General features: G+C 41.1%; 1 protein-coding gene across 1 annotated transcript in view; it reads right to left on the bottom strand.

Moving 5' to 3' along the window:
• The window catches only part of SGSM1 (small G protein signaling modulator 1), a 376,300-nt gene that overhangs the window by 323,784 nt on the left and 28,127 nt on the right, over positions 1-24,389 (bottom strand). The window lies entirely within an intron of this gene.

The raw sequence follows: 24,389 nt of genomic DNA, 5'->3' as shown, positions 1-24,389 counted from the left end.
CAAACAGATTTTTAGTTGAAACTGGTTTTCCCTAGTGAAAACCATTTATGACTGAACACCTTTGTGAAAACTAGGATTTACTGTTTTTCCCTAGTTCAAAAAAGGTTTTACTGAACACCTTCGTTCAAACTAGTATACAAAAAAAGAGGATTGCAGCAGCACACATTGGTCAAAAAATTGAGGCTCTTAGTGCACTTTTTGATCAAAACGTGTCCCCCATCCACCACGGGGAGGTGGCCTCATTTAGGATGGGACCCTAGCACAAATTCTGAGCCTAACGCTCAACTATCCACTCACCTCTGCTGGGCATATAGCCTCTGACTGGGTGACATGCTGGCAGTGTGCACCAGTGTATTAGGCTGTTGTGCTGGCTATCTTTCTTTTTTCTTGTATGTACAATTAAGGGGGAAATGGCACCCTCTTTAGCTGTGCACCCCTCCCCCTTTTTCACAGGTGGAGTTTTAAATGGATCCAGCATGTCACCCAGTCAGAGGCTATATGCCCAGCAGAGGTGAGTGGATAGTTGAGCATTAACAAACGCTACGTCATAGAAATATTTTTTTTTAATTCCCAATTAACATATTTCATTTCTTTTAGCTGATTCAATTCACTTAAACAGGTTTACCTAGTTAAAACTAGTTTTAAAACCAAATTCAACAATACATACCAGGCTGATACTTCCTTAGAGTAGTCTTATACCTCTGCATCATCAGGTGCCGACTTTTTTCATGTATTACAGTCATTTTATTCAAACTAGCTTTCTCCAGTTTAAACCAGCTTTAACTGACATTAAGGTTTTTGATTAGCAGTAAATTCTAGTTTCCACAAAGGCACCAGTAAAAACTGGTTTCAGTTAGGGAAAAGCAGTATATATTCTAGTTTTCACAAAGGAATCAAGTAAAAACTGGTTTCAACTGGGGAACAGCAGTAAATTGTAGTTTTCCCAGGCTTTCAGGTAAGAACCTGTTTTAACTAGGGAAAACCAGTTTCAACGATAAAAAACAGTTTTAACTGTAACATATGCATATTAACATATAAATGCAAAATGTAGTTTCAAATTATCTGCAGATTTATATCAATGCACCCGGTCCCAACAATTAGTGGTCTCCTCCCAACTTTTATTTGTGTATATTGGAAGCATGGACAAGAGAGCGCATATGAGCATGGGGCAGATATGCAATGGCACTTTAGTAACCCTAACTCTACCTATGGTCACCCTCCTTAAATATGTCACCTATTACACTCACCCTGGCTAGGGATCTTACTCTGGCTGTAACGAACACTTGCCCTAAAAAGGGTGACCACTGTGCCTCTGGTACCTATTCCTTTGCCTAGGATGCCTCTTTCTGTAAAGTGCCAAGAGATTAAAGTTCAATAAATAATGGATCAAGGTGCATATAGTGCGCAAAGTTCAAAAAGAAAAATGCAATTGTAAGGCTAAGTTTCCACTTGGTTTTTTTTCTGGCAGTTTTTGGAAAACTGCCACTGTAGTTTTTGAGCCAAAGTCAGAAGTGGATCCATCTGAAAGGGGAAGTATAAATCCTTCCTTTATATATCCTATTCCTTTTGAATACACTTCTGGCTTTGGCTCAAAAACTGCAGTGGCAGATGTCCAAAAACTGCCAGAAAAAAAACCAAGTGGAAACTTCGCCTAATTCACATTTTTTCTCTCTCTAAATACATTATATAGAATGGGAAAAAAAGAAAAAGGGATTCCACTAAAAACATACAACTTGTCTTGCAAAAACAAGGCCTCAGAGAGCTGCTGCATATGGTTGAAAAAATAAAATAAGGTATGATTCTTAAAAGAAAGGGATGGAAAAAAGAATAAATAGCATCATCAATAATCACTGCTTCAGAAATGGGTTAAAGGGTTAGAGTTATTATGGTATTAAATAAAATAGAAAAATCCAACAAGTCTTCAATGAATAAAAAGTAATTGGGGGAAACCTGTGCAGAGGAAAAGTGGTGCAGTTGTCCAAAGCAACTAATCAGATCGGCTTTTTAAAAATAAAAGAAGCAATCTGATTAGTTGCTATGGGCAACTGCACCACTCTTCGTCTTCACAGGATTTGATGAATCTCCCCCCATAATGTTCACAAAAGATGCCAAAATGGGTACTCCAGTGGACAACAAATGTTTTCAAATCAACTGGTGCCAGAAAGATATAAGGATTTGTAAATTACTTCTATTTAAAAATCTTACTCCTTTTTAGTACTTATCTGCTACTGTATGCTTCAGAGGAAGTTGTATAGTTCTTTTCTGTCTGACCACAGTGCTCTCCGCAGACACCTCTCTTGCTCTGGAGTTCCTGACAATGACAGAGAAGGCGGCAGAGAGCAATGTAGTCAGACTGGAAAGAGCTACAAGACTTCCTGTGGAGCATACAGCAGCTGATAACTACTGGAAGGATTAAAATTATTATACAGAAGTTATTTACAAATCTGTATAAGTTTCTGTAAAAGTTTCTCCCCTGGAGTAAACCTTTAACTCTGGGGACTAAAGAAGCCAACAAAGAAAGCTATTCTGAGTGTTTTGGTTTATTGTTTTGTATAATTTTATGTTGCACTGCAAGCTCCTGAAATTAGATACACTTTTATATATTTTTTTATACAGACATAAGAATGCTTGTGAATCCCTTAACCCCATAAGGACCAAGCCCATTTTGGCCTTAAAGGGGATATCCAGGGGGAAAAAACTTTTTAAATATCAATTGGCTCCAGAAAGTTAAACAGATTTGTAAATTACATCTATTAAAAAATCTTAATCCTTTCAGTACTTATGAGCTTCTGAAGTAGAGTTGTTCTTTTCTTCTTTGGGTCAATGTGTTCTTTATTCTTTGGGTCAATACGATTAAAATGATACCCATAATAATATACTTTTCTATTACTGTTGCGCTTAAAAAAAAAAAAAAAAATCGCAAACTGTTTAACCAAATTAATACGTTTAAAATCCCCATATTTTGAAGACCTATAACTTTTTCATTTTTCCGTATAAGCGGTGGTATGAGGGCTCATTTTTTGCGCCGTGATCTGTACTTTTTATTGATACCATATTTGCTTATATAAAACTTTTAATACTTTTTAAAATAATTTTTGGGGGAATAAAATGTTATAAAAAAAAAAAAGCAGCTATTTTGGAATTGTTTTTTTTTCTTATGTTCACGCCGTTCACCGTATGGTATCATTAACATTTTATTTTAATAGTTGGGATATTTACGCACGCGGCGATACCAAATATGTATATAATAAATTATATATATATTTATTTTAGTATTTTTTTTAATTTTTTTTTTACACTTTTTGGGGGTGAAATAGGGAAAATGCGACAATTTACGTCCCATCGCAGACCAGAGCAGAAGACCAGGGAGAAGGCCGGAGAGAGGTGAGGGGACCTCCGGCCGCCATACTGGATGATCGGATCGCCGCGGCAGCAAAGTACCGCGATGCTGCAGATGCCTTGGTCTGTATTGATCACGGCATCTGAGGTGTTAATGGCGGACATCCGCCTTATCGCAGATGTTCGCCATTACGGGCGGTCCCTGGCTACTATCAGCAGCGGGGACCTGCCGCGCATGACGAGAGCATCGCTCCGATGCTCGTGGTTATGCATAGGACATAAATGTACGTCCTGGTGCGTTAAGTACCAGCTCACCAGGACGTACATTTACGTCCTGCGTCGTTAAGGGGTTCATAGTCCCCATAGGGGACTATTTATAGCAATCATTTGATTGCTAACACTATTCAGTGCTATGCATTGAGCATTGTTATCGGTGATCTTCTGCTCTGGTCTGAGATCGAGCAGAACAGAGCAGAAGACACCGGGAGACAGCCAGAGCCAGGTGAGGAGACCTCCGGCTGCCATGCTGGATGATCATCCATTCAAAGTATCGCACTGCCACAGATGCCGTGACCTGTATTGATCATGGCATCTGAGGGGTTAATGGCGGAAATTCGCGGGATCGCGGATGTCCGCCATTACCAGCGGGTTCCTGGCGGTGCTCGCAGTCATGGCAGCGCCTAAATGTACGTCATGGAGCGTTAAGTACCACGGCACCATGAGGTACATTTACGTCCATTGTCGTTAAAGGTGTACTGCAGTGAAATTTTTTTTTTTGCTAGCAGCAGCCGGGAACCCACCGGTAACGGCCGACATCCGCAATCGTGCGGATGTCCGCCATTAACCCCTCAGATGCCGTCATGAGTACAGTTCATGACATCTGCGGCTATGCTCATGTTAAAATAGATGATCGCATCGCCCGCATCGATGCCGCGGAGATCCGATCATCTGTAATGGCGGATGGAGGTCCCCTCACCTGCCTCCGTCCATCTCCTGCTCTGGTCTGAGATCGAACAGACCAGAGCAAAAGATCACAGATAATACTGATCAGCGCTATGCCCTATGCATAGCACTGAACAGTATTAGCAATCAAATGATTGTTATAGATAGTCCCCTATGGGGACATAAAAAGTGTAAAAAAAAAAAAAAGTTGAAAAATGTAAAAAATTTAAATCCCCTCAATAAAAATGAAAATTGTAAGTTTTTTCCAATTTTACCCCAAAAAGCATAATTTTTTTTTAAATGGTATCGCCGTGTACTGAAATGTCCGAACTATCAAAATATAATGTTGATGATCCCGTACAGTGAACAGCGTAAACGTAAAAAATGAAAAATTCCCAAAATGCTGCTTGTCACATTTTATTCCATAAAAAATGTAATCTAAAAGTTTTATATATGCAAATGTGGTATCAATAAAAAAAAAGTACAGATGACGGTGCAAAAAATGAGCCCTCATACCGCCCTACAAACGGAAAAATTAAAACAGCCCTTTTATATCCACGATCGCAGCACATCGCTTTTCAATTCAGATGAGCAATGTGCTGCGATTCCGTTCCCCGCCGCTTGCCGGGCGGGGATCGGAGCCAGATGTCTGCTGATTTCAATCAGCAGACATCCCGGGAGTGTGCCGGAGGACCTCCTATACCGACGATCGCTGCAGGACGCTGTTAAGTATTAACCGGCGTTCTGCAGCGGTTACGCATCATCAGGGTCACGTGTGACCCTGTGACCCGGATATAGATGGTGACTGGTGGTGTAATATACACCACCAATCACCATCCGTGCTGTACTGTGGCTGGCATTGTGGCCACCCCCCTCAGTACAGTTGTGATTGGGTTTGCATCAAAGACTGGTGTGCCGGGATTCTTTTGTACTCTTACTGGATCTCTTATCCCAGGCACCAGCACCGATCCAAGTGCCGACCGAACATACTTGGAGGGGCTAAAAAACGTGCCTGAGACTAGTCATCACAATAACCATAACATAATAATGATAATAACGAATAACAGAACAAACGATAATGGTAATGTCGATAATAGTAATGACGATAATAGTAATAACAATGATAATAATGAAATAAAGATAACACTAATTATTACACCAATAAAACTAATATCAAAATGCCAATACTACTACTGATATAACAATAATAAGAATAATGCAGTTCTCAAGGAGGTAGTAACACGGCACTGCGTGAAGCGTATGGACTGGGAGCCTGTGCCGATTATCGGATCTGAATGTAGCAAGTGATGCTGGTGGCGGTGCTCTGATGTATGCAGTCAAATTTCATAGAATTCACAAGAGGAAAATAAGGAAGACATCGGCCACTCACCAGGTTTCAGCAAAAGTATCTTCTTTATTGAAGCATACTCACATACACATATAGATCGGAAGAGGTTGGTGGGGGGACAGTGATAGACGACCGAGCTCTGTTTCGCACGACTTGCGTGCTTCCTCCGGTCATACTAATTCCTACCTGTGCAACATTTATATACAGGTGCGTGCAAAATTACCTGCCTATCATGTCACAGGACGGGGAATCACGTGACTGTGTGACGTGAAGGCAGGTAGGCGTGATTAAAAGTTAGAAGCAAGCTGTTAACTCTGTCCTGTCATTCATGCCAATATTGCCTGTTGCGTTAGTTTTTATGATCCAAAATGTTTCTATCCGCAATAGTTTCTGGTCTATACGTTCATATCTGTTATAGTGAACTTTCTCAAGACCTAAGAATTTCAGGATTTCTGGGTTGCCCGTGTGCTTCCCTTACATGGGATTGCAAGCATGTCGCTCCTGGTTTGCCCGTGCGTATGGCATACATATGCTCTCTGATTCGCACTTGCAATTGGCGCTTGGTTTGTCCAATGTAAAAGAAGCCACAGGGGCATATAATGGCATAAATGACATTTTTCGTGCGACAGGTAATGAATTCTTGTATCGAATGTTGGATTGGTCCTAGTCTTACATTCTTAGTTTCCCAACTATACTTGCATTGATTACAGTTCCTGCATTTATAGTTTCCTTTTGGTATGACGTTGTCTAGCCATGTCTCTTTTTTTGTGACTGCTTTTTTTCTCTTATTTTTATTAATAGTCTCCCCTATGGTGATGTTGTTCTTATATGTAATCCTAGGTTTTGACTGTGCTACTTCTTTTAAGTCCTTATCGGCTTCTAATAGAAACCAGTTTCTTCTGATAGCCTGTTCTATCACGGAGTTCATAGATGAATTTTGGAACACAAATGTAAACTTTTTTCTTTCCATCTCTTTCTCTTTTTGTTGTTCTTTGTTTTTTAATAAATCTTTCCTTTTTACCTTTTCTGCTTTTTCTCTGCCTTTATTAATTATGCTCTCTGGATATGCTTGCTCTTTGAATCGGTTTTCTAATTCATTAGCTTGCTGTTTATACGTAGTCTCATTAGTATTATTACGTTTGAGTCTGACGAACTGTCCGTATGGGATATTATTTTTCACTGTGGATCTATGCGAGCTATGGTAATGCAGCAATGTGTTCCTAGCTACGTCTTTTCTGTAATTTTCAGTGACTATTGACCCTTTATCATTGACAAGTCTGAGATTATTGCCACCGTATTGACTGGTAAAGTGCATGTTAACTGAGTTGTTGTTTAAATGCTCTACGAACTGTTCAAACAGTATTTCTGTCCCTGTCCAAGTGACCATAATATCGTCTACATATCTATGATATGTTTTTATATATTTTAAGAAGGGTTTTTTTTGCAAGTGCGAATCAGAGAGCATATGTATGCCATACGCACGGGCAAACCAGGAGCGACACGCTTGCAATCCCACGTAAGGGAAGCACACAGGGGCAACCCAGAAATCCTGAAATTCTTAGGTCTTGAGAAAGTTCACTATAACAGATATGAACGTATAGACCAGAAACTATTGCGGATAGAAACATTTTGGATCATAAAAACTAACGCAACAGGCAATATTGGCATGAATGACAGGACAGATTTAACAGCTTGCTTATAACTTTTAATCACGCCTACCTACCTACGTGATTCCCCGTCCTGTGACATGATAGGCAGGTAATTTTGCACGCACCTGTATATAAATGTTGCACAGGTAGGAATTAGTATGACCGGAGGAAGCACGCAAGTTGTGCGAAACAGAGCTCGGTCGTCTATCACTGTCCCCCCACCAACCTCTTCCGATCTATATGTGTATGTGAGTATGCTTCAATAAAGAAGAAGATACTTTTGCTGAAACCTGGTGAGTGGCCGATGCCTTCCTTATTTTCCTCTTGTGAATAATAAGAATAATAACACAGCCTATTTAGTGCTATCCAGCGCATGATGGTGATTGTTTATGTTTCAGTACTGATTGCATGGAATCCTGATACCAGCTATCTGTATTCGATTGCCCGCTTCTACCGCCCTGGGGCGGATGTTGTATATGTTATCAATGTTTAATAAATCTTTTGAACCGTTAAAAAAAAAAATGAATAATAACACACTTACAGCGGTCAGAAGTGTGCCTAAAACCGCTACCGTGGGCAAGCCTATAGAGGGCCAAAAAGTCTGGCAGTAATCAAGCAACCAATTATCACATACCTCATCCTCGAACACTGGACCGTAGAAGAAAATCGGCCTTAGTAATATCGACTACCCAGAACCACATAATGACGTGCCCCGGCCTTGTAGCTGCAGAGGTGTACTTTTGCCCGAGTAACAATCGCTCAACTGTCTGTGAAAATGTATCTGAACCTGTACAATAAATAATTGCTTAACATGTTAGTTTTAATGAGCCTTGAAGGGATATTCCGGGCAAAAACATTTTATCCCCCTATCCAAAGTATAGGGGAGAAGATGACTGATCGCGGGGGGCCCACCGCTGGGACACGGGATAAAATGTTTTTGCACGGAATACCCCTTTAACCTCTTACAAGGGCCCACCTATAAAGGGGCAAAAACCCAAACAATGGGGGAGATTTATCAAAACCTGTTCAGAGGAAAAGTTGCTGAGTTGCCCATAGCAACCAATCAGATCCCTTCTTTCATTTTTCAGAGGCCTTTTCAAAAATCAAAGTAGCAATCTGATTGGTTGCTATGGGCAACTCAGCAATGTTTCCTCTGAAGAGGTTTTGATAAATCTCCCCAATATCCTTTGATTCCCTACCACGACCTGTGTCATTGATGTTATTGCTCTGAAAACGTGTCAGTATCAATAAAATGTAGTGCACTCCCCTGCAGACATGGCAGGCATAACAGGTATATGACCGCCTATGTGTAGAGATATTATTGCTGTAACGACCTGTCAGCAACAATAACTACGCAGTGCATCCCCCTACCAACGTGGTAGGCAACACGGTCTATGTGTCGAGATATTAATGCTCTGAAGGCTTACCAATAACCATAATTACACAGTGCATCCCCCTGCAGACGTGGCAGGCATGACTGGTATACTACCACCTATGTGTCAAATATACTTGCTCTGAAGGCTTACCAGAACCATGATTACTCAGTGCAACCCTGTGGCAGGCATAACTGGTATACAACCGCCTTTGAGTCATAATATTATTGCTCTGAAGACGTGCCATCTATATGTATAAAACTCAACGTGTGTGTGTGTGTGTGTGTATGTATGTATGTATGTGTGTATGTATGTGTGTATGTTCCAGCATCACGTCCAAACGGCTAAAGATATTAACATGAAACTTGGCACACATGTTGCTTATATGTCAGCAACAAACATAGGATAGGCGATTTAACCCTTACTCACCCCCATTTGCCAGTGGCGGGGTTTATGTTTAAAGTCCCATACAAGTTAATGGGAAATATGTTACTGCATAACTTCCAAACGGCTTGAGATATTTCGATAATACTTGGTCACGTTACTTATATGTCCACTTAAAATATAGGATAGTTAATTTAACCCTTAACAACCCCCATTTGTGAGGGTCAGGGTTTTTTGTTTAAAGTCCCATGCAAATCAATGGGAAATGTATGTTTCCACATAACTTCTGTACGGCTGGAGATATTTCAACAACTGGTACACATATTACGGGTTGGGATAGGAGGACGGGATAGGAGGACGGGATAGGAGGACGGGATAGGAGGACGGGATATGACGACGGGATAGGAGGACGGGATAGGAGGACGGGATATGACAACAATATATGAGGACGGGATATGAAGTCAAAAGCTTCCTCCTTTGTTTATTTTCCTCCCCAACAAGGATTAGGAAGGAAAAACTGGGCAACGCCGGGTACTCAGCTAGTTAACAATAAATGCAGTGAATCCCCCTGCAGACGTAGCAGGCATAATGGGTATACTACTGCCTATGTGTCATAATGTTCCTGTCCAGAAGACGTGTAACAACTACGCAGTGCATCCCCCTGCAGACGTGGCCAGCACTACAAATCTAGCACTGCCAATGAGTGATGACGTTAATGCTTCCAAAAACGTAAGAGTAACAAATAACTATGCAGTGCATCCCCCTGCAGACATGGCAGGCCTGATGGGTATACTACCGCCTATACGACATGATGTTATTGTTCTTGAAAACGTGTCAGTAACAATAACTACGCAGGCATGATGGGTATACAACCTCCTTTAAGTCGTGATGTTGTAGTTGTGAAAACAGTTGTAAGGAAGAGGCTAAATATCACATAAGAACCATAATGAGCGAAACGGTTTTTTGTTTGTGTGTGTGTAAAGGCTACACACCTATGCGCAGTATAAGCTAAAATGCATGCACAGTGTAATAAGAACGTAAGTACAAGTAAACGCTATTGATATACACAGAAGAGCAGTATGAAAACTATGAACATATGGCAAGTATGAGTGTTATACACTTCTACCATATAAATACTAAGAGCGTATAAACAGTATAAATACTATGGGGGAGATTTATCAAAACCTGTCCAGAGGAAACCTTGCCCATTTGCCCATAGCAACCAATCAGATTGCTTCTTTCATTTTGAAGAGGCCTTGTTAAAAATGAAAGAAGCGAGCTGATTGGTTGCTATGGGCACTTATCGTGCAACTGCTATAAGCATATGTGCAGGTTACAACTGTAAATACATGAGCCTTATAAATGCTACCTGTATATGTGCAGTATGAATACTGCGAGCATTTTTTTACTGTGTAAATGCACAGCATAAATGCTATGCACTAAAACAGTACGGATACCATGGGTGTCTAAACAGTAAAAGCTATGGCTTGTACCGTGTGAAAACTATACGCGTATGAACAGTATAAATGTTAAGCGTGTGAGTCCCGTATGAATGCTTTAAGCATATTACCGTATAACTATACCGTATATGAGCGAATGTACCATAGGAGTGCTATGAGCAACTACGCCCAATAACATATACAAATGTACCGTATAAATGCTATGAGAGTAAAATACCATGAAACTGCTATAAGCGTATGTACAGTATACCATTATAACTTATTAGCCTTGTTAATGCTACAAGCATGTACTGCACCGAAGCTAGGAGCGTTTGAACTGTAAAATGCCCAGCATAGATGATAAGCACTAAGTACAGAATAAATACCATGGGTGTATGAACAGTATGAATGCTATACTTTTTTATTGCATAAATGCTATAAGCGTATAACCAGTATAAAACTACAAGTGTATGAGTAGTAAGAGCGTATGTGCAGTAAAATTCTCAGAGTGCATGTACAGTATAAATGCTGAAAGCTTATGTGCCGTCTTAATGTCAAGAGCATATGTACAGTATGAATGCTAAGAGCGTATATGCAGTATAAATGCTAAGAGTGTAAATGCAGTATAAATTCTAAGAGTGTAAGTGCAATATAAATGCTAAGGGTGAAAGTGCAGTATAAATGCCAAGGGCGTATGTGTAGTATAAATGCTAAGAGCATGTGTGCAGCATATACGCTATGCACTTGTGTACAGCATAAATGCTGTAACAAACAATGTAATGCTACTAGCGTATGACCAATATAAATGCTATGAGTGTATGACATGGTTTGTGAGTGCTACGAGCATGTGAAGAGCATAATGCTACTGATGTGTCACTAATGTAAATGGTCTGAGCGTAACAAATCCTGAAATGAAACCCTACACCATATGTGATATGAACTCTGAACTAGTGCATGTACAGCAAGAATACTGTGAACATATACACAGTATGCATGGTAAGAATGCTATGTACAATGAATGCTATGATCGTATGTACAGTATGCTATGCACAGTAAAATGCTGCGCATGTCCAGAAAAATTACATATAGTATCAATGCTACAAGTGTATGTACAGTATAAATATTATGAGCATGCGTACAGTATGAATACTACTAGCGTCTGTACAGCATAATGCTATGAGCATATGTACAGTAATAATGCTACGAGCGTATTTACAGTAATAACACTACAAGCGTATGTACAGTATGAGTGTTACGAGCATATGTACAGTATAAATGCTATGAGCGTATGTACAGTATGAATGTTTCGGACATATATACAGTATGAATGTCACGACTGTATGCTACCAACATGTTAACAGTATGAAAGCTACAACAGTAAATGCTACGAGGCCATGTGCAGTATAAATGCTACAAACGTAATACAGTATGAATGCTACGTACAGTATAATGCTATGAGTGTGTGAGCACTATTGAATGTCATGAGCGTATAAACAGCACAACTACCATGTATGGCCCAACACCATGAGTGCATGCACCGCACCTATGTTGTGTACCAACCAACTGCTATTGATTGTAGTGGCGCCTGTGAAATGTACTGATCTAACATGATGTATGCCTGACTATTGTGGCGCATGTGTGGCATAACGCAATGTATGCTTGACAACCATGACAGCATGTGCATGTACAACATATTATATATATATATATTATATACACACACACACACACATACTCACACACATATATTATTTTATTTTATTTATTTAATAATGGAAAGTATGGAATCTTAACCTACTGTATGTAAAATAATGCCTGCATTGTATGTTTATAACGTGCATGTGCAGAATATAGTAGTATGCGTGGCATATGTAGTATAGCCTTATGTAAGCTAACTGTATAGCAGATATAAACATTATATAGTGAAGTAATCACATAATAATGACAAATGCATAACATAAGTTATAGTGAATGTATACCTGGAACGTGTTGTAGCAAACCTATTGATAGGGGGTGACGCAACAGGGACAGAGTAAAGTGCTGGGATGAAACTTGTCAGTACCACATGATGAGACACATAAGTGTTAGGCTAATTTATTAGCCGTATTTGTGGGAGGAGCGGGAGGTACATAAGGACCCGCGGCTCATCTCCCCTGCACGCCATGGATTCTTCGCTTCCGATCAGCTGACCAGGCGTGTCAGCTGACTGTCTTCGCGGGCTTCGGGCGCACACGGAGTACGAGCAGGTTAGTGGCTGGCCGGGCGGGGTACTTTCCCTCGCTCTGGAGGTAAGCTAGAGGCATGAGGGATCCCCCGTCCAGCCCAGCCATGGCTCTTGTCAAGTTGTTACATGCTGGCCGGCTCTGTTCACGCTACAAGGGGGAGTTTATTGCAGGTCAGCTCGGTCACGCTACAGACAGGTCTGTTGAGCAGTTAGCCGGTTCAGTTACGCATCATGTGGTGCCTGCGCTTTAGCAGCACGGTCTCGGTCTTTGCTTTATTAGGAGAGTTGTGTCGCATTCCGTACACAGTCCAGAGCCATGCTGCAGGTCAGCTCGGTCGACGCCACCCCAGGGTTTATACGCTTGTCAATGTTTTCATTCAGCCCTACACCTAGTAGCTTACACGTCTCATTTAATGCCGGGGGGTGGGGAGAGGGGGCAGGGGGGTTGCCAGAGGCAGGTGGTTCTCAGCGAGTCCATCTTGACTTCAGCTGGTTGTGCCCCCCCCCCTCCCCTCACACATACTTCTTTGAGATAGATATGCCAATTTTAAATGTTCACTTATGTTTATAGATATGTATTGTGCTTTCTATTTAGCATATGTGTATGCACGTGTGTATGTGTGTATATATATATATATATATATATATATATATATATATATATATGTGCATATCTATACATGAGTTTTGTGGGGAAGGAGGGATAGTAAAAGAGGTTTAATTTAGTCATGTTTTACAGGTTTAAGCTCATTTTTCACTATCTATGTCTGGGGACATCCTTAGATAACATTCGGTACGTTTTATAATTTGCATAGTTGATTAAGTTGTCTGGCATGTGTTGTTAATATATGTTTTAATAGGTATAGCTTGTCGGGGTTAATTGATCAGCGACCAGTTGTAGTCCTTGTTTAGCACGCACTCACCATTTAATTCGGTACGTGCAGCTCGATCGCATACTGTACCGTGTAAGTCAGCGCAAAAGTTTTTCATCGTGGTTGTACTTGTTGTGTAGTTACTCTTATCCTTACAAGTGTTAAGCTATTGGTTGGTCACTGGTGGGTGCACTGTAGGTAGTAAAAAAGGCTTGTTTGGTATGTGGAATGAATACCTGGTTTGTTTTTCAGAGATCTAAGGTTTCGGCACTTGGCTGTTTCAGTTCTGCTATCGATACTAGTGTTATTTTGCATTAGGTAGGTAAGTGAGGGTGTATTATGTTGATGGTCCTCTGGAAAAAATAAAATAATAAAAAAAAAAAATATGAAGTTTATATATATATACATATATATTTTGTTTGCTTTCTTATCCTCAGGATTTTTTTTACAGTCATAGATTCGGGGTTTCTTGTCTTTCAGGTTGTTCAGTTAAGTCAGTTAGGGGTCAGTAACGTCTGGAGCTGGTGGGATCATCATATTTCTACAGTCGACTCGTCTTTAATTGGTATGTGTCATCGGTCATGTTTTCTTTCTGATCACCTTTATGTAATTTTGTGGTTCGGGTTGTATTTCTAATATCAAGCCTGTTGTTGTCTTGTCCTCTGGAAGCTCTACTCCATCTATTCCGGGTAAGATTCTTGTTTGTCTTGGTAATCGCCTCATGAACCCAACACGCCTTTGGGTTGCGGTTACTTCGGTGTATTTCTCCCACGGTTACAGTCACCACTGGTTATAAGGTATGGCCTGGGGGCGTTCACAAGCATGCGTGGTTACCAGCGACACTCAGTTACTTCACGGGTTGTGTTATAGTATTTGTTTGGTAGTCGCCTTGTCTTAGGTGGGTCGGCAGGTGAGTACTTCAGGTAAGGGTAGCGTTTTTTATGGTGATGGTCACTAATCTGCATAAATTTGTCTAGGAATAGTTTTCGTACAGTTTCGGGGGTTATTTTACAGTATGTTGCATGCTTCTGACATAGAGGAATCAGCGTCGATCATGGAGAATGTGGCTAGATCTTCCGGGCATGCTAGCGTGTCATCTCTGCGTAATTGGACTATTCCGAAGATCACGGCCGAACTTGTCAAGAGGGGGATCCCCTTCCCAGCGACTGCCAGAAAGACAGAACTTTACAGACTGATGATGGCTGACACTGCTGGTCCCTCTAATGAGGAGGTCTCCATGAACACGCTTCATACGTCATTAACACAGCTTCATGTGCTTATTAACAATATGTCCAACAACATGTCAGATATGCAAACTAGAGTCGAGGCGTTAGAAAGCAGGAATGTTTCGAATCCTATAGTTCCTCCCACTTCTCAGGTGTCAGCGCAGCAAGTTAACCGTCCAGGTACAGTGGCTGTCATTCCTAATATAGCTCCAGACCATTTTATACCAGCGCATATCAAGAAAGACATTATTGAGGGTAAAGATGTAAACCTAGCTTCCCTGTTGATAGCCACACATGATTTGTCTGAGAACAAAACTATAGCCTGTGGTGAGGTCTCGGTGATTCTAAAATCCAAGGATGTGAGGCTCAACAGGAAGCTAACGTTGTCTGAGTTTATAATGTCTTTCAGTATTTATAGAGACATTATCTGCACTGTTAAACCGGGTAGGAGGGAGGAGCTAGACCAGTATCTGTACAAGATTACAGAATTCTATCATAAGTACGGGGATCACACGTTTTATGATTATCATAAGTCTTTTTCTGCCAAAGCGGCAGCTGCCTTGAATGAGTTTAATTATGAAGTCAATTGGGCAGTGGTAGATACTGAGATCTATTGCAACCATTTTGCGGGTCTTAAAGCCCCGGCATGCGCCAGATGCCAATCTGCCACCCATTCCTCTGAATGGTGTCATCTGGCGAATTCCGATGCTACAGAAAATAAGCCTAGTTCTTCAGGTTCCTACTCTAAGGGTAATAGAGTGTCAGGTTTGACTGATAAACTGGGAAGGCCTATCTGTTTTTTGGGTAAGTCACAAATATGCAATAACTTTAATTACACATCATGTAACTTCGGTCAGTGCAGGTTATTACATATTTGTACAATCTGTTTTCGTGCTCATCCTAAGACATCTTGCTCCCAAAAATCGGAGAAGTCCTGACTAGGCGTGGTGAACACTGAGTTTCTTGGTTTGTTCTTGGCAGATCACCCCGACCAGCGCTTTGTCCAATTCCTGCTCAATGGGTTCCGTGCTGGATTCCATGTAGGGTTCGTGACGCTTCCTCAGGCTACTTATGAGTGTGATAATCTGTTATCAACTTTAGCGGATTCAGACACTGTTTCCCTTCTCATACAGGCAGAATTGGACAAAGGATTTATCATAGGCCCCTTTTCCCAACCTCCTTTTGACATGTGGAGAGTGAGTCCCATTGGTTTGGTTACGGGTAAATTTTCCAATAAAAAAAAAGGTTGATTTATGATTTGTCCGCGCCATATTCTAAGTCTACTCTTAGTCTTAACTCCCTCATACCGGCAGAGGAATTTTCGTTGAAATATGCCTCCGTTGATAGTGCTATTGCCATCATCCTCAACATGGGTCGGGGGGCTTGGCTTGCTAAAGCGGACATATCCGATGCATTCAAGCTCCTACCCATCCAGCCTCAGTTGTGGAAATGGCATGGTATCAAATGGATGAGCAATTATTTTTTTGCAGTCAAGCTCACTTTTGGTGCGAGGAGTAGCCCATGGTTGTTTAACAGGTTTGCGGAAGCGCTTCATTGGATTCTAGGGAATAGATTTTCGTGTGGTCATGTCATACATTATTTAGACGACTTTTTGCTTGTTGAGCCTCCGCATAGAACCCCACGAGATTTAGACATATTGTTAGCGGTTTTTGAACAGTTAGCAGTTCCAGTTTCCCCTAAGAAAGTAGAGGGTCCATTGAAGGTTATCACCTTTTTGGGGATTGTACTCGATTCTCAAAATATGGAAGCCAGGTTACCTCAGGAGAAGTTGCAGAGAGTCAAAGCAGTTATTTCCAGATTTAAAGAAAGTCCCCACATATCAAAGGTAGAGTTACAGTCAGTTTTTGGAATGCTAAATTTTGCTATGCAGATTATTCCGCAAGGTCGCACTTTCATTTCCCGTCTCTTAGAACTTTTGCCTACAGTCCCAGAACAACACAGCATTATCCAGCTAGACCAGCAAGCGATATCAGATTTATGCATGTGAGAATTATTTTTACGTGACTGGAATGGTGTGTCTTTTTTCATTCCAAAAGTCAGCGATCAGTCACCCATAGTTTTTTCCGATGCTGCTGCCATCTCAGGTTTTGCTGCTATCTGCGGTAAAAAATGGTTGGCGAGCTCTTGGCCTCCTGAAGTCAGCATGCTGCCTGGGTTTCAGCACAATTCCGCACTCTGAGTTATATCCTATAGTGGCAGCAGCGCAAGCTTGGGGTCAGTATTGGAGGAAGACCACGGTGTTGTTTGTATCTGACAATTCAGCAATAGTAGAAGTGCTTCTGAAAGGCAGGTCAAAATGTTCTTTAATTATGTCTTTTGCTAGAAGGTTAGTGTGGTTATCGTTACAGCATGGATTCAATTATACTTGCACTCACATAAGTGGTATTCAGAATGTGGCTGCCGATGCTCTCTCTAGAATTTCTCACTTTTCTTTTAGGTGATGCCAGAGGCAGAGATAACGGGGGCTCAGATCCCACCGCTACATACACTGATGTTCAATTAGAGGGACACTGGCAAGTAGCCAAGCAACTTATTAATTTGCTGTCTGCCAATACTCGTAGGGTTTATGACACTGCCTGGAGAGCATTCTCCAAATTTCATATTGATTTTCCAGAAGGGGACGTTAGATCAGTGTCTTATTTTAGCTTTCATTGGGTTTTGCCACACTGACCTACACTTAACCCATAGTACTATTAAGCTATATCTGTCGGGTATTCAACACCATCTGTCCTTGACTGACCCAGACAGGGCGTCATTGTTTTCCTCCCGTTTAGTTAAGGCAGCGTTGAAGGGTGTTGCTAAAAGGGAGGCGCCTAGGGCACCAGTTAGGCAGCCCATTTCTGGTGATGTTTTTAGGAAACTTTCGGACATGTTAGATAATGCCCCATTTGGTTTAGTTAATAGTCTATCTTTGAAAGCAGCCATGTATCTGGGGTATTATGGATTTCTTAGACCCGGGGAATTTACTAGCCACAATTCAGTTAGTTCTTATCTTAAGTTTAGTCAGCTAGTACGAGAGGGGGAGCATTATGTATTGTCTTTGACGATGACTAAGACGTCTCTTCCAGGCCAAGTGATAGAGGTCCGGTATTTCCCCACCACTCATAAATGGTGCCCGGTGAAAGTTCTTGACACGCTGTTGAGTCTATGTCTTTTTAGTAGGCCCGACACTCCTTTGTTGTTGTTTAATAATGATTCCTTAACCACTTCTATTTTTATTAAATATTTACGTGTTTTGATCAAGTCTATGGGAGGTTATCCTTCCTCTCTATCGGGCCATTAATTTCGTATAGGAGCAGCTACCGCTGCGTCTCGTAACAAAGTTCCGGCGCATGTCATTAAACAACTTGGTCGCTGGAAATCCGCTAGCTACATGAGATACATACCGAATCCTCGCAAGGAGATGGCATCCGCTTTTCAGTCTCTTGTCATGTGATTGTTATGTAAATAAAGTTTTGTGATTGCATTTTCTGAGTTTTGCCCTCTTATTCAGGCCTACTCTATACGCTGCAGTATGGGCACATTTCAGACTGCTTAGGTTCCAGTTAGGTAGGGGTTGTTATCTAGGTACCTAAGTACGCTCACGGTTTCGGTGAGCTCTGACCACAAGTGTTAGGCTAATTTATTAGCCGTATTTGTGGGAGGAGCGGGAGGTACATAAGGACCCGCAGCTCATCTCCCCTGCACGCCGTGGATTCTTCGCTCCCACCCACCCTCCCTTAATTACACACATTTACTACAGGGTATGCCCTCTTATTCAGGCCTACTCTATACGCTGCAGTATGGGCACATTTCAGACTGCTTAGGTTCCAGTTAGGTAGGGGTTGTTATCTAGGTACCTAAGTACGCTCACGGTTTCGGTGAGCTCTGACCACAACTTTTATTATGTCTGTGACAACAGACAGACAGTGCATGCCCCACTGTATGACCGGCGCTGCGCCCAGACGGCAAGCTGAGCCAGCTGTGGCTGCACATACAGTAAAACCTCCCCACCTGCATATGACTGCCTGTTAAATCTTGCCGCGCCGCACATGAAGCCCCTCGGCAGCAAAGTTCATCCCACTTACAGGCGCTGCCACACCACCCCCCCCCCTGTACCTTAAATTTTTTGGGGACCCTGCCAACTGCTTATAGCGGGTGGCCAAGCAACCCGCCGGGAGGCAGCAGACCACCCATCCTCAGTGATGCTACGAACAGTGGCTCCAAGAAGGTAAGCAGCCTCCAGAGCTTGGAATTTTGGCGGCAGATCCGAAATGCTGCCGCCAAACGCAAGACACGCCCTGCCAGGATGCAGGAGGACATTACATAATCACATGCCCCACCCACAAACACAGCCTCAACAGGCTTTCACTTAAGTTTTTTCGTCCACGCCTTCTAAGAGCCATGATGTTTTTATTTGTTCATCTACAGAACCATATGAGGGCTTGTTTTATGCGCCACCCATTGTTCTGTGTAATGACACTTCATTTTACCATAAAATCTACAGCGGAAAAAAAAAATATCATATATATCAACTAAAGTGCTGGCTGACTTATTCTTTGTCTGTATTGCACATACGGGGGAGTGGCTACCTCCATGTTGGCCTTGCACCCCACCCACCTCTATCAGGTGTGTATATAAGGTGTCTTGGATGTTCCAGATCCTGCCATGCTTACTGAACTGTTCACACAGAGGCATATTCACAGTGTAGGGTCCGTCCCAGGAGGCTACCTTATCGCGGTGGGACGGTCCAAGCTATTTGACCGCCGGCGGAGACAAATTTGCGAGCTAAGTGCCTCACTATTTCATAGTTTCACATTTGCATCTATTACACCATAGCTGTATAGCTCTCCATGTTTTAACTGCATATTCCTGTTGCACCTATATCCTTGTGCTGGCAGTGTGCTGCTGCATTCTTCTGTTGCTGTATATCTAGCCTAGTAGCGTGCACCTGTAGGCCAGGTCCATATAATAGTTTGGTATCAACTAAAGTGCTGGCTGACTTATTCTTTGTCTGTATTGCACATACGGGGGAGTGGCTACCTCCATGTTGGCCTTGCACCCCACCCACCTCTATCAGGTGTGTATATAAGGTGTCTTGGATGTTCCAGATCCTGCCATGCTTACTGAACTGTTCACACAGAGGCATATTCACAGTGTAGGGTCCGTCCCAGGAGGCTACCTTATCGCGGTGGGACGGTCCAAGCTATTTGACCGCCGGCGGAGACAAATTTGCGAGCTAAGTGCCTCACTATTTCATAGTTTCACATTTGCATCTATTACACCATAGCTGTATAGCTCTCCATGTTTTAACTGCATATTCATGTTGCACCTATATCCTTGTGCTGGCAGTGTGCTGCTGCATTCTTCTGTTGCTATATAAAATTTATGGTGGAAAATTTATAAGAAATGCACAATTTTGCACCTTTTTAGGGTTTCTGTTTTCACGCAGTGCACTTTATGGTAAAACTGACATGTCCTTTTTATTCTGTGGGTCAATACGATTAAAATTATATCCATCTTTACATGCTTTTATTTTACTGTTTTTATTGTTTTGTTTTTTTAAAAACTAACAAAATTAGTATGTTTAAAACTGTCTTCATCGGACCCCTAAAATTTTTTCCAAATACGAAGCTACATGAGGGCAATTTTTTTGTGCCATTATCTGTAGTTTTCCTCTGTACCACTTTTGTGTATGACTTTTTGATCACTTTTTATTATTTTTTCGGGGATGTGATGTGACCTCAAATCAGCAATTTTAGACTTTGGTATTTTTTTTTACATTTACACAGTTCACCGTACAGGATCATTATTATATTTTAATATCTTCAACATTTCAGTACGCGGTAATACCAAGTATTGATTGATTTATTTATTTTTTACTTTTTTGGGAGTAAAAAATGGGAAAAGAGGGGAATTTTATATTTTATTGGGGGAGAAGCTTATTCACTTTTACAAAAACATTTTTTTTTACTTATTTTCTAACTTTTATAGACCCCAGGGGGGACAATTTTTTTCAATCTTTAGATTGCAGATACTGATCAGTGCTATGCATAGCACTGATTAGCAGTATCGGCAATATACTTCTCTGGCCTGCTCGACGGCAGACCAGAGAAGAAGTCACCATCATGATGGCTGGATGCAGGTGAAGGGTCCTCCGTCCACCATCTTGGCCTATCTGATCCCCGCAGCCGATCAGGTCAGCAACCGGAGTCACAAGAACTGCCCCAGATGCAGTGATCTGTTTTGATCACAGCATCTGAGGGGTTATTAGAAGATAAAAGCACGATCGCTGATGTCCACCATTACCGGCGTGTCCCTGGCTGCTGACAGCTCCTGCACTCGCTTCATAGCAATGGAGGGATTCCGTGCAGAAATTCTGCTGTGTGGACATAGCCTAACTTTCCTTTCCCTGCAAACGTAGTTTGCAGATATCAGATTCCGGAAAACTGTCCTCTTGTGTTGCTTATTTTCTGATGTGTTTTCCTCAGGCTTCACAAAACCAAACTGGGTTAGAAACAAATCAGTAACAAGCATGTTATGTAAGCACACATCAACTCTAATTTCTCATCATGCAGCCCTACCAGCTTGAGAACATAGTTCTAAAATTCTCAGCTTTTCATTACATTTTTAGGAAATTTCTTTTAGCCTCATTACTGAAAGAAGTATTCCTGGGACCAAAATATTAATCCATTAGATACTTAATATATAATAATATATATTAATATATGTAAACCCTTTTCAACTACAGTCTAATAACAGCCCCCCCCCCCCCCAATGACAGTAAATGAGATATGCCTAGTAGTAATCCAACCGGGCATTTACAGTCCAGCACTTTCTTCCACCATGGTATGAGAACATTTATATGGTAAAAACCAAAATAGTGTACAATGTCACTAAACCTATCCAAAGTAAAGGACACAAAAAAACTATAGAAACGTATGAATATTGGGGTAATGTATATACAGTGGGGATCAAAAGTTAGGGCACCCTAGGTAAAAATTTGTATTAATTTGAATAAAGAAGCCAAGGAAAGATGGAAATATCTCCAAAGGGCATCAAATTACAGATTAGACATTCTTATAATATGTCAACAAAAGTTAGATTTTATTTCCATCATTTACACTTTCAAAATAACAGAAAACAAAAAAAATGGTGTCTGCAAAGGTTTGGGCACCCTGCAGAGTTAATATCTTGTACTGCCCAGTTTGGCAAGTATCACAGCTTGTAAACGCTTTTTGTAGCCAGCCAAGAATCTTTCAATTCTTGTTTGAGGTATGTTTGCCCATTCTTCCTTACAAAAGTCTTCCAGTTCTTTGAGATTTCTGGGCTGTCTGTCACGCACTGCTCTTTTAAGGTCTATCCATAGATTTTCAATTATGTTGAGGTCAGGAGATTGTGAAGGCCAAGGCAAAAACCTTCATTTAACGCCTCTTGATGTAATCCCCCATTGATTTCAAGGTTTGTTTAGGATCATTATCCATTTGTAGAAGCCATCCTCTCTTTAACTTCAGCTTTTTCACAGATGGCATAAAGTTAGCATCCAAAATTTGCTGAAATGTCACTGAATCAATTTTTCCTGTTATTCGAGAGATGTTCCCTGTGCCACTGGCTGCAATACAACCCCAATGCATGATTGATCCACCCCCATGCTTAACAGTTGGACAGAGGGTTTTTTCATTAAATTCTGTTCCCCTTCTTCTCCAAACGTACCTTTGCTCATTCCGGACAAAAAGTAAAATTTTTACCTCATCGGTCCACAGAACTTGTTTCCAAAATGCATCAGGCTTGGCTATATGTTCATTTGCAAAGTTCAAACGCTAATTTTTGTGGTGAGGATGTAGAAGAGGTTTTCTTCTGATGACTCTTCCATGAAGACCATATTTGTACAAGTATCTCTATAGTGGAATAGTGTACCACAACTACAGTGTCTGCCAGATTTTTCTGGAGGAATTCTGCAGTCAAACGTGGGTTTTGAATTGTTTTTCTCACAATCCTGCGAGCTGCTCTGTCTGATATTTTTCTTGGTCTTCCAGATCTTGCTTTAACTTCCACTGTTCCTGATAACTGACATTTCTTAATTACACTCCGAACAGAGGATCTGGGCATTTAAAACCTTTGAGATTGACATCCCCTGGTCTTCCCAGATGATGATTGAGAACAATCCATGACACTGGCAGGTCTCAGCTTTGCAAAGGGGGCAGTGCATGCTATAAATTCTGCAGGGTGCCCAAACTTTTGCAGACATTTTTTTTGTTTTCTGTTATTTTGAAAGTGTAAATGATGGAAATAAAATCTAATTTTTGTTGACATATTATAAGGATGTCTAATCTGCAATTTGATGCCTTTTGGAGATTTTTCCATCTTTCCTTGGCTTCTTTATGCACATTAATACAATTTTTTACCTGGGGTGCCCAAACTTTTGATCCCCACTGTAATAACCTGTCCCAACAATTAACCCTATATAGCAGTTAAGCTACAATAGCACAAGTATCACAGGGTATATAATGGAATTAGGAATGAAACACATAATAAACAAAATGATGCTAGTATCATCAGGTTGTCTGCTCAGGAGGTGTATAGGATCAATATGTACATGGACAGGTGTGCTCCCAGACAGTGCTATAAGGAGCCAGTCCACAAAGCACCTATAGGCAAAAAAGAAACAAGATCCCTATACCAAGAGGGCAACATGCTGTACTTGCCTGGAGCTGTGACTACCCCTACGCCTTTTCACTTTACACTTCCTCAGGGAGTGTGTTGAATAAGTCCTGGGAAGTTATTTATATCAGATCACGACCAGTAGAATGTTAAAATACAGATTGTTACCTCCCTAACCAGCTGCAGCGTCACGCTGCTGGTTCCAGTGTCCGTCGCCATGTTGCCTTACACTGCGCATGCGCAAGTCCACGTCAATGCAAGGTGACACACTTGCGTGTACATTTGGCGCATGCGCAGTTTAAGCAAATACTGCCGAAATTGCACACACTCTCATAAATGACGCATATGCACATAGATCACTCGGCCACGCTACAGACGCAACCCAACTGCGCATGTGCAACTACATTAAAGAGGCAGTACCAGCAGGGATATATGGCACTGCAAAAAATAGGTAAAGAAGGGTTTGAAAACATACTAGATACAAATGGACAATTACTTTTATAGTGGTACCATAATGTGGATAGGTGAAAAAAGTGAAAAGTGCAAGTGATAAGTGGCATGCAAATCCAAGCAAACACACATGATAGTGAGAAATTATGACAAAGTATACTCCGCAATACTGGAAAAAGATCTTCGCCCAAAAGGGAACAAGGTGGATATAAAAACGGTTGTCCCATTCGGACTAAATGAGAATAACAGATATTCTACTTTTTTAATAATGTTCTAAAGCTACGGTATATAAAATTACAAATTATTGCTATAGTCTCTGATATATTGTATTGTTTTTTTTTTTTTTTTTTTTTTTTTTTTATAACTGTAAATTTTTATTGAAAGTTTTCAATACAGAAATCAAAAAATAACAATCAGTTGGAACAATACAGGTCATGCCCACAAAAATAAAGAAAGGTATATCCAGAAAGCTTGTGACAGGC

Source organism: Hyla sarda, chromosome 1 (genome assembly GCF_029499605.1).
Source record: "Hyla sarda isolate aHylSar1 chromosome 1, aHylSar1.hap1, whole genome shotgun sequence".
Lineage (NCBI taxonomy): Eukaryota > Metazoa > Chordata > Amphibia > Anura > Hylidae > Hyla > Hyla sarda.
Note: the sequence above shows the minus strand (reverse complement) of the source record. Positions and strands in the feature narration are given on the sequence as shown.